The sequence below is a fragment of the Cydia splendana genome, chromosome 1, assembly GCF_910591565.1.
Source record: "Cydia splendana chromosome 1, ilCydSple1.2, whole genome shotgun sequence".
Classification (NCBI taxonomy): Eukaryota; Metazoa; Arthropoda; class Insecta; order Lepidoptera; family Tortricidae; genus Cydia; species Cydia splendana.
This window is the reverse complement of record NC_085960.1, coordinates 26763179-26782724: the sequence shown is the minus strand read 5'-3', so window position 1 is coordinate 26782724 and position 19546 is coordinate 26763179. Positions and strand designations below refer to the sequence as shown.

The 19546-nt window shown below is 35.6% G+C and overlaps 1 protein-coding gene across 1 annotated transcript in view; it reads right to left on the bottom strand.

Moving 5' to 3' along the window:
• Positions 1–11377, bottom strand: part of LOC134797602 (uncharacterized) — a 58150-nt gene extending 46773 nt beyond the window's left edge. The window contains exon 1 of the mRNA XM_063769914.1: positions 11123–11377. The gene's annotated coding sequence lies outside the window, so the exon portion shown is untranslated. The remainder of the gene's footprint in view (positions 1–11122) is intronic.
• Between the last annotated feature and the right edge of the window lie 8169 nt (positions 11378–19546).

The following is a 19546-nucleotide window of genomic DNA, read 5'->3' as shown; positions in this document are numbered from 1 at the left end:
CCTGTAAGTAACCATTTATCACAGCTGCCAAATAACACAAAGAGATGAGCTCCAAAACAAGCAGGTACTTACTGGACACGTGTTCCGAGCGCGGCTGGGCACAAAGCGCTGCCTGTGACGACGGGATGACGGGCATGCTAGGCCTGCTCAAGCGACCTGTACGGCTACCACCAGTGTTGACGTTGACATAACGCTCACGTCTACGTAATTTACTTTCTGTACATCTCGCTTGCACTAATATGCGAGTACGAGCGAGATGCATAGAAAGTAAGTTACTTAGACGCGAGCGTCTGTCAATGTCAAAACTGGTGGTAGTGGTTCTGAACCCCTAGTGTAAATTTCATTCGATAGCGTGACGAGCGTTCAGGGCTATCAATTATAAATAATTTAAATTCATAATGTACAACAAAGCCAAAGCTTGTTTAATATTAAATGAGAGAAGCGCGTGCTCTTGCGGTCCGCTTTTACCCCAGCGCGTTAAAAATAGCGCTAACGTTTATAAATACTGTCTAAAGGTCTAGGGCACAGCATTTTTACATTTTCTCAAAGGTTAGGTTTAAAATTCAGTTACTTTATTTTTGGGAATTCACCCCTGAAAAGAGGCAAAGTAAAAGACACAGACGGAAACCTTCGCATAAAGCTGCGTCACACTCTCTGGATAAATTGCGCGTGCAAAGACGTGACACGTGTATCAAACTTTTGTAACCATGCCAGTGGGCTTTTAAATTCTATTATCGATTTCTTTATAGCATACCACGCATCATACTAGGGTAAGACCTCCAGTGAATGAACACTTAAGCAATTATCCAAGTTTGAAAAATCATTTCTCACCATTCATTAATAATTTGAATAATTAACTGCAATTTAATCAATCCTCATTTAATAAACAAGAAAGTAATTTCTGCGATTTTTTATTTCTTTCATAGTTTTTGAGTTATAGCAGAATTTATAAAAAAGTACCCAAAAACCTAATGAATGAACATAAAAACTAGTGAATGAACACCGCAAAACCCAGTGAATGAACATTATTTACATCTTTTTAATCAGCATTAAAAAACATTTTTAACATAAAAACCGTTTCTAGCTCTATTTTATTAGGTATAGCGAAACCGTTCATATCTTTTTATCCCTTCATATTGATTTCAATTAAATAAAATGATGGTCATTCACCAATAACACAGCAACCCGTTACATATTAATAAGAAAAAGAGAATCAATTTTTAAAACAAGAAATAACGTGCATATTTTGATGAAAATAGGTCAGGCTTAGCAAGTAATGCTTATAATAATAAACTTGTCATTGCGTTATTCGTGGTTATATTGTTCATACATAGAATTAGTAGAAATCTAGTAAATGAACAAGCCAAATTTTGTATTGCTCATACATAGGCATGAAAAATCTAGTAAATGGACTATAGAAATTTGGTTTGTTCCAATACTGGCTGAATGAATCAGAATCGTTTTCTATGCAGAATCACGAAAAACAGGCTCAATACCATTTCGTTTACATATAAATTTAGAAAAAAATGTAAATCTAGACTACACCAGTAAATGAACACACCGTTCATTTACTGGATTCAGAACATTTGATAAGCCAGTAATGGAACTATAAAAAATAAAGACTTAATCGCATAATACGCCGACAAAGTGTACATTTATAGAAGGTTTAACTCTTAGTCTAACCGAATAACTCAACTTTGTACAGGTAAACATTAAATAAGCACTTCATATGTTGCTCCAAACGTACACTGTTCTTACCTGGGATCTAATTTTTCCTTACAAAACTTCAAAACCAGAAACCTGTAAACTTCAAATGCCAGTCACATTCAAACTGGTCGAAAATAAATTTATCACGGGTTGCCATTGCATAGAAAATAGAGTTGTTAATAAGAAAAAAAATACGAAAAGTGGTCGAAATTGCTGTATTTCTTATTTTAGATAAAAAACGTGATTTTGTTCATTCACTGGGGGGTGTTCATTCACTGGAGGGTTTACCCTAGGAAGTATATAATCATACGTAATTATATCGAGGCAATAAATAAATATGGCATGCCCGCAGATGAAAACGCGCGAGCTGGTGGACGTGCTAACTTATACGATTTTGTTCTAACAACAATACGTTAGTAAGTTCCCAAATCGAACTTAAGATAAGTATACTCTAAGGAAACCAGGAAAATATTTCAAAGGTCACATCGTGGTCGCCCACGTTATGCCCGACTGATTTAATAGCCACCTACGCGCCTAATAAAACGCAAAATTGCGCTACTCTAATAGATTAGGGAATAGTCTGTTCGAGATCCTGAAAACGGTGAAAAATAGAAATACTACTCCTAAAAATACGTGTGATACTTCATTAGATTCGTCATGATGCCTAGAAAAATGTATTAGCACACAAAAAATATCAAAATTTATTAACCACAAAACGGGGGGAAAATTAGTTATTTTTATTTCCCCAATATCTCAAAAAGTATTAATATTTAAGAAACCAAAATTAATATTATAAAAGAGGAGGATATTTCCAATAAAACATTCCATACTTGCAGAACTGTATCTCCATTATTTATACTTTTTATTCAACGCTGAACACAGCCCTACGCGCCTCATTTTCGGGAAACGCGCGTGGCGTGAAAAAGCGATTACGTAACATTAAATATAATTTTCAATAAAATTAAATATAATTCAATGAAAAAAATTAAAAAATTATGGTGTATTTAAAGCATGTCAACAAATGTACTACTTGTAGAAATTTATCTTAAAGTTATTTTTTCAACAAGTTAGGCAATTATTAATTAAAGATATTTTCTCGAACTTCCTTCTTTATTGAAAACGATAAAAAATGTATAAATAACTATCGTAAAATTGTAATGAGAAGGGCTCTAGAAAGCATGTATATGAGAAGGGCTCTAGAAAGTGACAAAATTTTACAATAGTTATCTATACATTTTTTTTGCGTTTTCAATAAAGAAGGAAGTCTGAGAAAATTTTGTTAATTAACAATTGCCTAACTTGTTGGAAAAATAACTTTAAGATAAATATCTACAAGTAGTGCATTTGTTGACATGTTTCAAATACAACATATTTTTTTAAGATATTTTAATGAATATTGAATACCTTTAAAATTATATTTAATGTTACGTAATCGCTTTTTCACGCCACGCGCGTTTCCCGAAAATGAGGCGCGGAGGGCTGTGTTCAGCGTTGAATAAAAAGTATAAATAATAGAGATACAGTTCTGCAAGTAAGGAATGTTTTATTGGAAATATCCTCCTCTTTTATAATATTAATTTTCGTTTCTTAAATATTAATAGTTATTGAGATATTAGGTAATTAAAAGATAACTACTTTTCCCCCCTTTTTTTGCTTATAACTTTTGAAATTTTTTGTGTGCTAATACACGCTTCGAATACATTTTTCTAGGCATCATGACGAATGTAATGAGGTATCACACGTATTTTTAGGAGTAGTATTTCTATTTTTCACCGTTTTCAGGATCTCGAACAGACTATAGCTATTTTATAAAACACGAGCCTCTAATGTACGCTAATTATGTTTACTCACTTTTCTTTTTTTAATTGCTTTGATCCAATCTGAAAGAGCAAACTACGTAAATATAACACAGCAGTCATACTGATCTGAACTCTGGTAATAAACAATTCAGGGGAAACAACAACATAAAAGGTACCATTACCATCACCCGTAACAGTGCATGGCGACTTGGCGATTTCTCCATGCAATTTTGCAGCTCACTGTACTGTTGATGTTAAAGATGTCTATAAGTATCGTTATGTTACGTGTGTAAACAAATGTTTATGGCGTAACTATTACATTGTCATTAGGCTAAAAGTGTAAACACATACATATACATTGGTTGTTTTTTGAGCATCTATTTTTGAAAGCTGACTCATTAAAAATGAGAAAAACAGAGTAAACAACTATTAATTAAATTACGTAAGATTTTAAGTTACCCTACCTACAATAGGTACCACCTAATTTTCCGATTGCGACCCAACCGTGGAAACAACAACAGTTAGCGCACACTAAATTTAAAGTAAATTATTCGTATTGAGTACCTTACATAGTACCAAAAGTATTAGAGCAGCACCAAGATAAGTCTGCAACGATTTTGATAGCACACGAAGTGCAAGTGTTATCTATAAGTACGTCATAATATCATAGAAGTTTGACGTTTAAAATAACACATGCATTGCGAGTGCTTTCAAAATCGTTGCAGACTTGTCTTGGTGTGACTCTATTAAAATGACAGTAAATACACACAATATTTCCAATTTTTTTAATTCTTAGTAATATAATTATGTCAATGAGCCGTTCGTACAGAATCTGTAAGCAAAATGACGTCACTAAAATGCAAAATAGGTATCGAGCTAAAAGCTGAATGTTGTTAAGGTAAATTGGGCACAGTCGTGTATTTCAGTGGTTCGGGACGGAACAAATAATATTAGCTAACAGAACAGTGAGTATTGGAGTTTAATGACGCTACTAATGCCGTCCATAGTGACGTGCCTGTAGTTTCTGGAAATATTGACCATATTCTCTGAAACAAGTTGAAAATTCCCTATGCAAAATTTTAGCTCATTTCAAAATAAATTAAAATTCCGAATATTATCTATACGGGGCCTCCAATAGACAATTCCAGAAATATTACCTAGACAAGTTTTTGGAAATGTAGCCATATTACAATTATTAGTATTGTAAATACTGATGCCTAACAATATTCACTGTATATTATTATTACGTATTGTATAAAATCATTATTTGTAGCAGATTTTGGTAGTAAACCAATTATTTCATAACAATTAGCATGCTATTGCTACAGTTTATCTTGTGCCTATTCCATATATAATTCATAGAATAGGTTTTTTTTTATATCTCTTAAGACGAAACGTGTTATCTAACCCAATATACGAGTAGGTATACCTAGATAAATGTACCTATAATAAATTATTTAAAAAATATTTTTTTGTTTGTTGTTTCCATTTTTGTTTATTTGGTAAGGCCATATTATATACTTACATACCTATTATATGTATACTCGAAAACAACTTCGGCAGTAGGTACTCGAGAAAGGGACCTGCAGCCATAGGGTAACATTCCATTTCTGACCGCAGCTGCACTACTAGTACGAACGCGTCGGTATTATTGTCAATTTCCATAGTAAAATGAATGGTAGTGCTGCTGTCGTTGGAAATGGACTGTCACCTTTGATATACCTATCACCAAAGAGAATAGATAGTATGGAGGGGTCCTGTCATAGTAAATTTTGTAGTCACAGTAAATTTACTGCCATCTATCGACACACGACTAAAACTCAAAATGAAAACGTATAAAATTATCAAATTTTTTTATATATATGGATAAATGATTTTATTATTTTTATATCTTTTTGACACATGTTCATTCACTGATATCTATATGTGTTAAAATTGTTAAATATGAAACGGTGTCGTCACGCCATCTAGCCGAGCATATGCTAAACGTGTGTGCGCCATCTATCCGAGAATGACTTTTTTAATACAGTTGCTCACAAAGTGCTACTTTACGTAGCTGTTTAGCGTGCGGAAAGTTGGTTATGTCGAACTAGTGCTTTTTACTTTTCCAATTTTTTTAAATTTATACTCGTTCCAATTCACGACTACTTATTGATGAGTGTTAATATTAGTTTCCTTTAAACGTCGTAATCAGCATAAAAACCTACTGTTAATGTAAGAATATGAAAAATATACATATTTCATATTTTAATACTTACCTCTTCATCATTATAACACGTTTATTTTTTAATTTTGAATATTGAAAATTCCGTTCTTAATAAGGTGTCTGAATGGAACGGAATAGCTGCCAAACGCCCATAGATATAATATACTTAAAGACGACGTCTAAGCGAGTTGTCACTGTTACCACTTTTGTTTAGTGTACGATTAACAATGTTTTACTTATTTTTTCGCAACTGTATTAAAAAACGTCGTTCGATACACGTGCGGAAATGTCATTCTTCACTCGTCCCGAGTCTTCCCACTCGCCTGCGGCTCGTGGCAAGATATCTCGGTACTCGTGAAGTAATGACATACCTTCCGCACTAGCATCGAAATGTACTATTTCTTGATTTCCGAGGCACGTTTTTTCCTTAGACTTTATTTATCTTATACGAAGTTACATATGTCTTTGCTATCACTACGCCCGCCCCGTCCCAGCTTAGTCGAGCCGCGCGGATCTGTTGAATAACCTAAAGCTACTGCACTGCAACTATTGCTTCTCCACTGCTAATAAACACTCCATGTATTTTAGAAAGGCCACAAAGTGAAACAATTAAGTAACTCAAGACCAAGCTTTCCACTAACAATGCTGCCTCCCGAATAAGTGAAATGTAGGTAAATGTGCTTTGATTTTTAATGCAAAGTTATTGGGAGTTGCAGACAATGCAGACTACACAATGCAGTTAGACACTGACATATGATTGTACCATTTGTATCTATGTATTTAACAAGGTACTAATTGTTGGTACATGTTAAGTATTATGTATGGAATACAGACTGTCACATAAAATAATGTTGAATTTATTTTTCTAACGGTAAACACTAAAATAACACTGACAACAACCAAACAATCACGGCATACCTACCTCTTACTTTACAATAATTGGTTATTTGATACATATTAGTGTTTTTTAGTACATAAGTATCTATTACATATAATAAGAGTACATAAAATATATTTCGTCACCTTTTTTAAGTATATAGGTAACCAGCGAAACATAATTCAATTTAATGGCAGGAATCATTTTCAGATATCTCGTTCTTACTACGTGTTTTCACCACAAGGCTCCCCTCTCTAGAAAAGAGGGCACCTTAGACAAAATATAGGTATACTTCTACCCCGAAACCGTACTTAATCTGGTGTAATAAATTTTCGAGACACGCAAAAGCATCTGGCTCCATTCAATAGGGGATTATTCCAAGTCTGATGTAGCCTATGTCTTGGGAGTTAAAAGATTAGGTAGCTCTCTTAGGAGTTTCTCACAAACTCAAGTTTACGTTATGTTTAATGATTCACGGAGTTTCAGGAAAAGTTCTAGTTTTGGTCTCAAATGAACAAACTTTATTTTCAAATACACAAAGGTAATTTCAAGTACCTCGCGGGCATCGATTTTATCATGCAATTAGGAGAAACTGACACTTTAGGGTTCTGGGCGTAGGTTGTATATTCAAATTTATTCGTCATCATATTTGATACAGCTACAAGCTCTTGTCGTTTGTCAAGTGCATATCAATGTCCACTAATGCTCTGACTTCTAAAATGGTCATTGTAATTAAGGGCAGTTATTGTTTCGACCTAATCCCCACGTTGCCTCGATTATTTCACGTCAAATAAGCCCCTGTCAGCCCATTAGACGGAACAAACGATTGGGTATTATGCCGGTGTTTTTGTTTTCATTCCGATACTTGCGCACGTGTGGTCACGCCCTATCGCCGGATCGACATTAACTAATTGAGTCCCTGTGTGCTATCAGATGTCACGTATGAACATTTCGTAATTAACGCTCGCTTGACTTAACACGTCAGACAATTGGTTGAACATTTGAATGAAACTTGGTACAGTCACCTGCAATAATATGTGAAGGCCGCAAAAATATGTGACACACTCTTATGGCTCTACTTATAAGATCGTGTCAGATATTTTTGCGGCCTTTATTGTGTAATATATTATTGCAGGTGACTGTACTCGATATCGTATATGTAAGTTGCAGTCGGGTTGCAGTCTGTCTGTGCCGGCCTTTAGTCATTCGTTAAGAGTGAAGTCGCGAAAGCGGCGTTCCCTGGAGTACATGTGGAAACACAAGTGGCGAGTAGGTTTTATATTTACTGCTCCGGTTTTGCCCTTGAGTCATCTTTGATGTCGCTTTTTATCTCCCATCTTGAATAGGCCAGTCATAGTTAGCCGGATGTTTAATTGGATACCGTTTTATAAGGTACTTAGTCGTCCGGTTTCTCATCCAATAGAATGGTAGTTAGTTTGCAATTTTTCGCCCGATACCTAGGGCCCGATTCGGATTTTGAAATAGACATCTATTAGACATCTTTTAGACATCACCAAGATACGATAACGATATGTTTAAGATCTAACCTGTCAAATTTGACATTTGCGCGATTCTGGAGATACTGTTGAACGATTTCCGAACGATTAATAGATATCTTACTCTATCTAACGTAAAAGTGACATTAGTTGCCCGAATTGCGCTGCAAAAGAGAACTAGTTGATATCTAAACTATAACGTATCTAGAATGGATCTAGTACGTGTCGTCTCTAGCCTAATAATATGGCAGAATACGGCAGCTAGCCTATTGGAACATATCTAATATTTTAATAACACCTCTGCATCCGTATCATGGCACAGGCAAGGGCAGCGTCTGTTCGATGTATCCCTGACATTTCATTAGGTGCCTATCTATTTTGTTGATAGACTCTACTTCGCGTGCTCCTCTCAAGTTTCAGGACATCATAATAAAATGTCAATTAGTAATAACAATAATTTTCTGTCTTTTTAAATTTTCCTAACTTTAATGGTTGTTTGTGAGGACTGTTTTTCTTTTTACTTTTAATTTTATTGAATACCATTTGCGTCCAAAATCTCTGACTCAAAAATTATATAAGTGTAAGCTTTCCACGAAAGTTTTTTCCTCGAAAACGTTGCGGTAAAGTCAAAATAATGTATTAAAGATTGGAGAATAATATATATCCCGCAATATTGTTGGAGTTCAGAGCCGCAATTATCGCTGGTAGCAATATTACTTTTATTTTTCATTCCCTTGCGGCGATTCACATGTGCCGCACTCTCGATATCCATTAAAAGTTGAAAATGCTCACTCTGTTAAAAGTTACACTTAATCTAAAGTTGGTTTTAATGAATTCTGAAGGCGCAGTAAGGTGGATCTAATGAAGGGATCTATATCAGGATTCCTAAAGCTTTTTCGTCTAAATACTTATTGCCATAATGATCATTTGTGCTAACGCTCATATGTCCTAATAATTGTGATCTACGCTCATACATGCCCTCAAATCGTATGGCCTATTTTTTTGTCCTAATGTATTATATCCTAATATCATTTGTTATAATACATTATTCTTTAACAGCCACTTATCATACATAAATTAAATATCATGTGTCCTAATATCCATATCTGTTACACAGAGTACCCAGACCTAAAGTAAGTAAATTTTCTGTCAACAGTTCGGTTTCGTGGGGGACGCACCGACGCACCTAACCTAACCTAACCTACTTTTTTGGTAACAGTTTCATTTCGTGGAGGTCGCAGTTCCAACCTAATCTAACCCACTTTTCTGCCAACAGATCGTGTTCGTGGAAGCAGCAGCATAGGACAAAATGTTTATGGCAAGTGATTTTAGATCAAAAAAATTAAGAAAACTGATGTTATGGCTAGTAGAATTAGGATTCTTGAAAGTTAAAGCAAGAACGGTTAGGACTAATGAGTATTATGACGACTGAGCATTAGGGCTATTACCCATTTTAGGACAAAACGGTTAAGATAAGTGACTATAGGACAAAAGTTATTAGAGGTTGCGAAGGAGAACCCTAATTAAGACTTTCGAATGATCAAAATAAATAATAATAACGATTATTTATTCCAAACGTATTCCAGTCTATATTAGTTGATTGATACTATTTATGTATATATTTTTTGTAATGTGTAAAATTTAATTTGTTAGTAGTTAAACGAAGTCTAGTCCAGTCACAGGTAAGGTGATCACTATGCCCAGACTTCTCATATTAATGGAATCACTTAATAAAGCCTGACCAGGAATATATGATCACGCGCCATGTTGCGGAATTTCACTGGAACTATTTTTTCATACTATACTGAAATGTCACCCTAAACATAAGAAATAACAGCGGCCTCTTGACAATGATCATATATTACTGGTCAGGCAATACAAAATGAGCTACATTTTGTGTAAAAAATAAGTGTCTTAATAAATATGACGTTTGCTCAAAGTTTCAAGAACCCCGATCTTCAGTCACATATTTATTTTAACGTTTGAGGATAAGCCGAGATTCAACTTGATCAATAATAAACTAGTACCTTTTTTTGCAATTAAATATGGCTATGTCAGAACAGAATGTTTGAATATATGTTGTTTTATCCAGACTTAAATAACTTTACTATTCAATAAAAAAATTAGGAGAGTTCACTAAAAGCGTACAAATTCTCGAGAATGACGTAATAGAAAATAGTATCTATGTATTTGCTATGTATGTAGGTATACGTATAGTACGTCAGTTGTATCTAGTATGTTCCTTCTCTCAACGTATCTATGTACGTATACGTTTATTTCCGCTTTAAAAACAAAACTGTAGGTAAGTGCTGATACCGATTAAGCGATACAATGAGATCCTAAAATTTTCAGGTCCGTTTATTTCCGTCCGTTCATGTAATACGAGTAAAGTTTATTAAATCGAAGAACGAATTTGAAACAAATCTCAGGAAAAACTAAGTGTATTTGCTACTCGTAGTGTCTCGAGACTGTAATAAATAACAATCTTGTTAGATCCGGGCCCGTTAAGTTTCCTTCGAGACAGCAACTTTCCCGCGGAAGCGCACCGGCTTCGATGAATAAAATCCAGGTCACAGGAAATTTTGCCCTAACCCTATTACAGGTACATCTCCGTAGTATGGGTACCTATGTACAAACTTTTGACTCCTCTTGCGCAGATCATGCGCACTGGGCTGCTAAGGAAAAGTCGACCTTGATAACTTTTATAAGCTTAAACATAACCGAAAATCTATAGCTAATTATGTCCTTCGTCCAAAAAATTTATATTCTTATTTATATGTAATATGTATGTATCTTCATTAAGTGTTTTGAGACTGCATGAAAAACTTTTAAAAAATTAGGCTGAATTAGGTACTTTTTTAAAGTTTCGTGAAACATATTGTATTTCTAACTTCTTTACGAAACTTTCATAATTTTCCAACTTAAACAACTAACGAACACATAATACACACGTTACGTAACGGAACAAACTTTTTTGTGTCCGTTTACTTATGAAAATACACTCATTTTTCATGTGGCGAGTAAGGAAAGCGGGCACCTGTAGCGTTTTTCCTACATGCCGCGACGGGCGGGCTGAGCGATGCTGGGCGCGTCGGGCGAGACGGAGCGAGTCGCGGCGAGTCGCAGCGAGTCGCGGCGAGTGCACCGGGCGCGGGCGAGCGTCGTGGGGGCAGACGCGAGGCACACTGAGGCCGTATGGCACAACCCCGCCCGGCATCGACCGCCTCTCGGTCCTACAAGTGCGACTCCACAAAAACCCCTTGTTACTCGCGGGACAATTAATAGCATCGAACCTTTTCCAATTGCATGGTGAACTTTGTGTACTAAAAAATACACGATCAACGACATTTTGTTTGCCGAGTTGGGTTGAGTGACTTTGTTTCAGGAAAATGGCTTCAATTTTATGAACTTGAATTGTGTGTACCTACCTATCTACTCACTTGTTTATTTACATTGTTCGTTTCTAACTATTAAAAAGATTTTAACTAAATAAGTAGGTATCTACTTAATTTCACTGGGAAAACACAATAGACGGAGTACACGAGAGTTATGAGACGAATAAGAGTATAATATACTCGTAATAAGTGAAGCGAAAGCATGTATTCGCAAACTTGAATAATATTAGGTGCTTAATTTATGAGAGATCTAATTGTTATATTGCGTGATTTTTTATCCTTAAATTTCCTGAAATTTAAATAAGTACATACCTACTAGTAGTGTAGACTAGTAGGTATGTGCGAGCGCATGGCGAATGAGTCGTGAAGAAATTGTAAAAAGTATTTTTTTTTTACTTAGATGCTCATTTATTATCTCATGAAGCCAAAATGAATTTGACTACAAACAGGTTTTTGAGGCTTAATAACCTCGACCTCTAGGGGAGACCCCACCAAATAGTTTACTGAATCCGCCCACGGCAAATTGGTTTAATAATCACAAAAACGGTACCACGAACAATTAAATACGAATCTCAATCTCAAAGTTGCGAAATTAAATTCGGTTTTCCCGGGAATATTTTACCTTGAAAAGGCATCTGCTTTTTGAGCAAGTGCGCCGTGCCGTCCGCCTACATACTACGAAGCCAGATGTATTAAGGCAATATTTTATAAAACAAACTTTGCCATTTTCTCTTTAAAACTTTTCAAATATAGTCTATAAAGGTGGAATTGAAGCTGGGTCACACAGTAAGTACTTTTGATTGGGTATTATGGCTAAATAGAGTGCTTAGTGCTTACATGCCAGGTTAAAATTGATACTTATAATTTTATTGCGTAAAAACTTACGAGTATAGAGATATTATTACAGATAGGCAATAATGAATGTGTTTGTACATTATTCGTACGTATTCACACTTTACAGGTAGGTATAATTATTTATCGATTTGAAAATATGGGCCAAATTAAAGTGACATAGGTACTCATACAACGAAAGATTAAGCACACTTTGCAAAACATATGAAGGTATAGTACTTACCTATATATATTATATTACTAGGTGTGCCCGCGGCTTCGCCCGCGTGGAATTCGGTCTGCGTCAGTAAGCGGCTAATTTCTAATCCTAATTTCTCTCCTTCTCCCCTGGAGGCGGAACTTGAAGTAAAGTTGACAGATAGATATGCTAGAGGACTGTAGTCCAGATAAAATATTTTACAGTTAGGTACCACTAAATAAAACTACACTCCAAATCAATAGTTTTTTTCGCCCTTATTCAAATTTTACACGTGATTTAAACGACAGAGTAGTAGATGTATGTATATCGGACGATACAGTAAGGTATACGCGCGCGAGCGAAAGCGAAGCGGCCTGCCTGGCTAGAGCGCCACCCACTCACCGTGGTCTTCTTCAGACTCCTGAGGAAGACCACGTGCCCCTTGTAACCTCAGTGCGTTGCGAGACTTTCGCGAATGATTCGATTTTTTTCGGGAAGGCATGGTAATGCGTATAAAATGCGAGTCCCACATCGTTTGTATCTGCAAACGACCAGTAGATTAAGATATTTTGATGCCCTAAGCAATTCTAGACCATGGTACCCCCTCTCCCTAGAGTCATCGAGATTACATTGAATTTTTTTGGTAAGTTGAGTGACGTTCATTGCCGCATTACAGCTGAGAATGGTAATCAGTCACATAATTTTAATCTCGAAAATTGACAGTGCTACAGCAGTAACGTTGCAACAGAGTAATGCTGCTGCAGTCGCCATACCTTAGCAAGTTATTGAAAACGCGAGCGAAGCGAGCGCGAAAATTTTTCGATATAAAAACGCAATTTGATAGACAGTTGTACATTTTTTCTTTTAGTATGGAAATCAGTCACATAATTTTATCACGAAAATTGACAGTACTGCAGCAGTAACGTTGCAACAGAGTAATGCTGCTGCAGTCGCTATATCTTAGAAAGTGATTGAAAACGCGAGCGAAGCGAGCGCGAAAGTTTTTCGATATAAAAACGCAATTTGATAGACAGTTGTACATTTCTACTTTTAGTATGGAAATCAGTCACATAATTTTATCACGAAAATTGAGAGTGCTGCAGCAGTAACGTTGCAACAGAGTAATGCTGGTGCAGTCGCCATATTTTAGAAAGTAATTGAAAACGCGAGCGAAGCGAGCGCGAAATTTTTTCGATATAAAAACGCAATTTGATAGACAGTTGTACATTTTTCTTTTAGTATGGAAATCAGTCACATAATTTTATCACGAAAATTGACAGTGCTGCAGCAGTAACGTTGCAACAGAGTAATGCTGCTGCAGTCGCTATATCTTAGAAAGTTATTGAAAACGCGAGCGAACCGACCGCGAAAATTTTTGGATATAAAAACGCAATTTGATAGACAGTTGTACATTTCTACTTTTAGTATGGAAATCAGTCACATCATTTTATCACGAAAATTGACAGTGCTGCAGCAGTAACGTTACAACAGAGTAATCTGCTGCAGTCGCCACCCGAATGTCACCTTTATCATATCTCATAATGTAATTGTAAACGCGAGCGAAGCTAGCGCGAAAATTTTTCGATATAAAAAACGCAATTTGATAGACAGTTGTACAGTTTTACTTTTAGTCCCAACCAGGCGCGAATCCAGGATGTCATACAGAGAAGGGATGGGACAGTTTTCTATCAGCCTAGCTTCGCATAGGGCTCGAATGCTAAATGCTAATCTGGCAAAATCTTTACTCGGTGGCTTATTCATGTCACAACGTATTAAATTCAGCGCCATCTGTTAGTTTACCAGGGTACTCAATAGTGGTAGCACATATTTGATAAAAGTTTGCCCCTCCTTCCTAAGTAGCGCCATAAGATTCAGGGGCAAACTTAAGTCAATCGAGTGTTGTGGCTACCCCTCCTTTTAGGGGTTTTTATAGCCTATAATCTGGCCGGGAATTTACTCGACAGATTAGTAAAGTTTTCATCAAAATCCGTTCATCCGTTTTCACGTAATGCGCGTTCAAATAAACAGACAAATAGATAAACAGATAAACAGACAAAGACGACAAAAATTCTAAAAACTTTTGGAACGTGTTCTGTTATCGATTCTAAGTATCCCCAGCCAACTTTTTTTCAAATATCTTTCGATCGTCTTCAGCTTTATTATATGTATAGATAACACTCAATTCATCTCTCAAAAATACCTGACTCGCCTGGCAGGAACGTAAAAATCCCTTGGTAAGATAGGTAGAATTGGTGGAATGAGATATGGGGAAACTGCGCGTCTACGCAGATGTCATTTCCGACAGGGCGCCGTTTGGCATGTTCTCATTTAGCTGGAGGTAAATCGCAGGTGCAAATTCTTGCGCTAAACGTTAGCACTTTCAGCAGGATGTAAGTGAGTAATTTGCTGCCAACTACAGAATATTTGGAGATTTTTTCATTTCATACATTTTATTTTCATACGTTTTTATTTATCTTGCAAATTTTTGTTTATCGTTTTTAACCGCTTGATAGTATTTAGTTAGGTGCCGTATTTGTTGAAATTTTATCATTGCAACACGTTACTAAGTTGGTATTTTTATCTAGGTACACAACATATCATAAACCCTCTGGTGATGTCTTCAAAATCCGTAAATAACGGCCAACATTAAGATAAACTGTTTTGTTACAGCTAGCAAATTTCTTACCTGTGAAACTATTGTAATAGCTTTATTACTATATCAAAATCGATTTGGTAATGACATTCAAATTTCGAACATCTCTGAAAAAAAAAGCAATTTGATTTGATCCCTATTCTAATATCAGTCGAGATGACGTTTTATTCGAAATGAAATGTCAATTTCATACAATTTTGACAAATCTCGCATGTTATAGACGGTCAAGCAAATCTTGTCAGTAGAAAAAGGCGCGAAATTCAAATTTTCTATGAGACGATATCTCTTCGCGCCTACATTTTTCAAATTTGCCGCCTTTTTTTACTGACAAGATCTGCTTGACCAACTATAGTTGGTATCGAACTATATGGCAATCGACCCCAACTCTAGTTTGTCTCTGGAATAAAAAAAAAACTAAGAAGTGAAAAAAGTTCATTTGCCGCCATTTGACGTACAGTTTGTCTTTTAACTAGTTTGTAAGTAAAAAAAATATTTCTTTTATTGTTTTTAAAGTAACTATAGCAAACGTTTCGTGTAAAATGTACGATAAAGATATTTCGGAGACGCCACCTCATATCCACGAGTTCCGCCAGAAAGCAAAGTGCCCCAATGTCGCCTGTAATATGAGGTTAGTGTACATATCATAGAAAGTTTATGTGTGTAGATAAAGCAGTGTTCGTTCGTTTGATAAATCAACACTCGAGTTTTAATGCCTTTCATTATGTAGCAGTCACATAAACTACTATTATTAATTAAATAACGCAAACTTCATTAATACGCTCGTTAGTAACCTTAATGAGTAGGTAACTACCTAAGTACCTAATAGTTATAAAGAACTGTGTATAAATTAAATAAAAATACACCAAGCAAAGAAATATAAGTTAAAATATCTAATCAGAAAAATTATAAAATCCACATAAATATAGGTATTTTAGGTACCTACTTAATGGAGACTGTGTTCTTGGTAGTATTTGAGTCGGGTGTACTGCCATCTCGCCGAAATATTTTTCGCCTAATTTCACTTCCCAACCAACTTATTGCAGTACTTTTAGTTGGCAAACCTGTTAGAAAATTGAATCTTGTATGTACACCCTTATAATACCAACCAATGAATGTATGCATGTGTGAATGACACCTTATGTTCTTTAGTCTATGTCGCTACTCTATTTGCTCCCTCTCTTTGGTTTTGGCTGCGTTGATGGTCGGACGTGTAAGCTTTAGCTCCCATAATTGTATTAACATATATTATTTACTAGATAATAAAGTTCATGTGCATTGTGCGAACAGTGAGTATTCTTTCTCCACCGCCCTGCTGCTGCGGAACCTCGTATCCGCGTAATAAAACCAATGCTTAGCATATTATTATTTAGCATAATTTTTATTTGATCACAATTTTATTTAGGAGATGTTCATTTTACCACGATTTATTTAGAAAAATAGTCACTAAGCAAATGTTTTATTTTACCTAACTATTTATTGTTAAATAACGTTTGCCCAAATTGAAACTTCGCATACTTTTTATTTGATCACAATTATATTTAGCATTTTTTTTATGAGCCGTAAAACGAAACAGCTCCCAGAGATAGGTAGGTTATGGTTATTTTTTTTATGACCCTAAAAACGAAACTGCTCCCAGAGATAGGTAGGTTATGGTTATTTTTTTTTATGACCCGTAAAACGAAACTGCTCCCAGAGATAGGTAGGTTATGGTTATTTTTTTTATGACCCTAAAAACGAAACTGCTCCGAGAGATAGGTAGGTTATGGTTTTTTTTTTATGACCCGTAAAACGAAACTGCTCCCAGAGATAGGTAGGTTAGGGTTATTTTTTTTATGACCCGTAAAACGAAACTGCTCCCAGAGATGGGTAGGTTAGGGTTATTTTTTTTTATGACCCTAAAAACGAAACTGCTCCCAGAGATAGGTAGGTTATTCACAATATTAGGCGAAAAATAATTTACGCCTATCAATACATTCGACATAACAATAAAAGACATTTTGAAACATGACCAACTAAATATTTTGCCATACAATAATATTGTAAATAATCATTTGTGACATGTTATATATGCGAAACATTGGTTTGCCACCTGATAGTTTTGCCAAATGATACTATGGGAAAAATAGTTTGGGAAGTGATAATTTGCCATACAATTTTCGGCCACATATTAGTAAACCTGTTCGTTCTATAGCCATGAATCCATGTGTAAAAATATGAACCAATAATATATCATCAATGTCCGTCCAAACTATAACATATAATATATACGAGTACCTCCATATCTATTGTACCTACGTAGCTATCTATTCGTCTTTCTTTTGTTACACGGGGTTGAGGTGTCAGCAACAAATAAGTATCTTTCCCCATATCAACGGATCGTCCTATTCCTTTTCATGTAATAGAATATCTCATATTGTACCTATCGTTTACCTATTGTTGCGTAAGCTATTCGTCTGAACTTCTAAACAGACTCAAATTATTTCAGATCTTCATTATATCATTCTTCTTACTATTTTATCTTAGGTGATAATCAATACCTAACACAAAAACGTACAAATTCCATGACAACTTTAAGGATAAAGTGCTGAAAGCCCTTATTATTTTAGTTTAGTACATACGTGTCCGTCTATCGCTCTGTTCTTTCAGTCTGTTAATAAAATAATAATTTGTTTAGTAATACGTAGAAATATTACTATAGTACCTATCCTTATCATAACAATAAAAGTAGGATTCTAAGACTTTTTATTAAGGCACATTTATTATACATATATATACCAAAACTTTACACCTATCGTAACCGTAGACCGATATAGGTAAAGTTTTTATTTCAACTCCTCATATTATATTCACGACATTTTCTGCAAAATTGTAACTGAAACCTACGTTACCCGATACAACCAATTCTTCTACTCTCACCAAGCCTCCCCCTAGAGTGAAATTGATACGTTTTTACCAATACTGAAACTTAAAAAGCGATAGACGCTTCCGACCGTCGACGGGCAGCGGGCCAAACGGCGGGAATTTGCCATAAGGGGCTCCGCGATATCACATACATTAATCTCTTTACCTTATTCGAACACCATTTTGCAGCCGTACTCCTCCGCAAGTCATTAAACACCACGAGAAACATATTAAATAGTAAGAAGGCTCTCTTTATCTTTCGAAAACTGACGAGAAAGTTGAATTGTATCCACAACAGTGGCAAAGTAATTTGATGCAAATTTTAAGTTGCTTGCACATGTTTCCTGGTACAATTCACTTTTAAGGTTTTAAATTCCTCACGTGCGGAAAAATTTGGGTTTCACTCGGTAGCAAAGTATGTTGGACTCTCCTGCCTTGAAACCCTCGCACCGCTCAAGATTCAACAATTCGAACCGCTCAGTACGCTATGAGGTTCAATTTTGGAATCTTTCATTTGCTCGGGTGCCTATCGATATTAGCACGAGGGGTTACACAACAACTTTGTCCCCTTGTAAAACAAGTAGCGGCTCGATTCGGAAAATGAATTAGATTTCTACTAGACTTCAACAAGTTACGATACGGATAATTTGTAAGATAGAAATGTCAAATTTGACGTTTCCGCGGTTCTGGAGGTCCTCTTGAACGATTTCGACAAGTTATGACTTAGATATCCAAGTCACATCTAGTCGATATCTAATGTAGATCTAGTTGATCTCTAAATCGTCTTAAGATCTTGTGATTATCTCGAAATCCGAATAGGCCTGTAGGTAACTATTTATATCGCTGAAATGTCTACATCGCAAACTCTACTAATGAAATGGGGCAGAGCATTACCTACACTGCCCGATTCGAACTTTAAGATACGTCAATTAATAGATCAAGAAACGATATGGATTAGATGTGTTGTCAAAAGTGACGTGTTTGTGTTAAGAAACGTCACGAATGACACTGACATTTCTAATCCATATCGTTTCTAGATCTATTAATTGACGTATCATAAAGTTCGAATTGGGCCGACAATCTTGTTGGGTTTTAATAATGAGAAGTAATTAGTTATTCTTTTTCTTGCTTTCCTAATCTGGGTAAGAAACAATGTAATTCTATTATGTAATCTACACTGTAGATTCCACAGTGTTCCGTAATTTTAATTAAATTTCATCATCGTGAATCTTCTACTTAATTCTAAAAAAAAACCACAAGTACCTTAATACTTAGGCAGTCAGGAGATTATTTCAGAAAAATATGTTTTTTATTACTGCTCTAACAAAAACACTGTTACTTGTTGTTTTCAGTGGGCTCAATCTCATGACCGGGACAAGGCCTCTAATAACACATTCAACGCTGAGCTACGGTCGTAGCGCTACGTCGTAGCCGATAACGTGGGTTTCCCGGCATGTAGCGAAAAAGCTTCGTAATAGAGGC